Below are 2,041 nucleotides of genomic sequence, written 5' to 3'. Positions count from 1 at the left end.
GCACCTGTGGCTTTCTCGTGCCTTCTGGCCATGGGGTGGCCTTATTCCACCCGCCCTAGAGACTCCCTTCCGTCTGGTCTGGTCTGCCGCTGGCTCAGCCCTCGCCCCGTACTCAACCCCACAGGGAGGGATTCTGGAATCCCTCCAGAATTCTGGAAGAGTGGGCACAGCTTCCTCTCCGTGTCCTGGGGTGGCTGCCACAAATGGGCACAGACGGGGGCTCACAGCCACACGAGCTGCCTCCCTCCCAGCCTGGGAGCCAGGGTCTGAGATCAAGGTGTGTTCAAGGTTCCAACAGGACCACACTCTCTCCAGAGGCCCCGTCAGGGGTCCTTCCTGCCTCTTCCAGCCTCTGGGGCCCCAGGAGTCCCTCCAGCCTCTGCCTCCATGGTCACATGGCCCGTCCTCGGTGCCCCCTCCTTTCCCTTGTAAGGACACAGTCCTTGGATTTAACACCATCCCCCCAAACATCCAGGAGGAGTCTGAGCTCTCTGTTCTTAATTGAGTCATACCTGCAAAGACCTTTCCCCCCATAAGGCCTCACCCGCAGGTTACAGGGCTTAGGATGAGGACTGTTCTTGGGGGGTCACCACCCTTCAATCCACTATGACCCCACTCAGAGTCCTGTCCACACGTAAACAGGAGGCCTGCAGCAGGGTGTGATTGGGGAGGCAGAAGTGGAGAAGAGCAGGGACAGGTCCCGAAGGAGAGGCTGTCAGGGTAGCATCTCCGCGGGCTGACACTTAAGTCCAGACTGGGTGGCTGGGAAGGAGACCGCCCTGTGGAGCTGTGGGGGGAAAGGGACCCACAGAGGCAGGCTGGGGCAGAGCGGAGGGCTAGCATGCCTGGAGGGTGGTGGATGACAGGGAGACCGTGGGGACACTCCCCCAGAAGAAGAGACACTTCCCCAGGTGCTGGGTGGCAAGCCCGGGCTCCCAGGGACATGAGCCTGTGCAGGGAAGGTCTGCCCGCCTCCGTGGGACCCAGGAGACTCTGGAGTCTGGGTGCTGACTGCCTTATTTCTGCTCGACGTGAGGACCGGACATGCCGCGGGCCTGGGGAGGTCAGGCAGGGCCTTCTCTTTCTGTCCAGAACCCCAGTCCCACCACCGCTCTGAGGGTGGCAAAATGACGTCTGGAGGGAGGCCTCTTGGAAGTGACAGAGCAGAGGCCGTCGGGGGGCGTCTGGAGGAAGCTGGGAAGAAAGTTCCAGGCGGAAGGGCTGTGAGGTAGGGATGGGGTGGGTGCAGCTGCCACATGGAGGGAGGCTCAGTGGTGGCCAGCAGGAGAGGCAGGGACCGGGTGAACAGAGTCCCTCCAGGGGCTGGATCCCCGCTCCCGACTCTCCATCCAACACATGCCCCCCTCGAGCAAGCCGGCCGCAGCTGGTGTCTGAGACGGGGAGCCTGAGGTGCATCTGGACAGGGCAGGGGGTGTGACCCTGGGGGCGGGTCTGACAGCAAACCCCACCGCACTGGCCAGCCACGGACTCGGGAGCGACCCAGCTGTGTGCGAGTGGGGCCGTCCCCAAGAGACCCCAGGAGGGGGAAGACGGAGGCTGGCCCCCGAGGGCTGCACGGGGCCGGGACGCTCACGGCTGCTCCTCCAGTTCCCCAGGACTGTGAAGTGGTCACGGAGCACGGGCTCTGGAGGCCAAGACAGTGTTTCAAGTCCCTGCTCCCCAGAATTACCAGCTGGCAACCTGGGGTGTTCCTCCCATGTTTCTGAACCTCGACTTCTCCTCCAAGAGGGGTCAGAGTTGGGGGCTCTGGGGCTCGCCTCCCTGGGTCCTGGACAGTGACCTTGGCCCATTGACGTGCACCTGACAACGTAGGGCTTTGTTTCCCCAGATGAGAACTTGGCTGAGTGTGGCCGTGACCATCAGCTCAGAGCAGTGAGACGACTGTTGCCATTCATGATCCAAACGTTGGCGGCTTCGCACATCAAAGGCTTATTTTCGGTTCGGTGCAGGAACTACGGGCGGAGTCTACTCCAGGAGCTCGTTCAGGGACCCAGGCTCCTTCCGGCTCGTGGTCCTCTTG

At 62.5% G+C, this 2,041-nt stretch overlaps 1 pseudogene; it reads right to left on the bottom strand.

The window, feature by feature from the left end:
* Nucleotides 1-596: 596 nt before the first annotated feature.
* On the bottom strand, nucleotides 597-1,811 carry LOC125079902 (vegetative cell wall protein gp1-like; annotated as a pseudogene).
* Between the last annotated feature and the right edge of the window lie 230 nt (nucleotides 1,812-2,041).

The sequence above is a fragment of the Lutra lutra genome, chromosome 10, assembly GCF_902655055.1.
Source record: "Lutra lutra chromosome 10, mLutLut1.2, whole genome shotgun sequence".
Taxonomy (NCBI): domain Eukaryota; kingdom Metazoa; phylum Chordata; class Mammalia; order Carnivora; family Mustelidae; genus Lutra; species Lutra lutra.
Note: the sequence above shows the minus strand (reverse complement) of the source record. Positions and strands in the feature narration are given on the sequence as shown.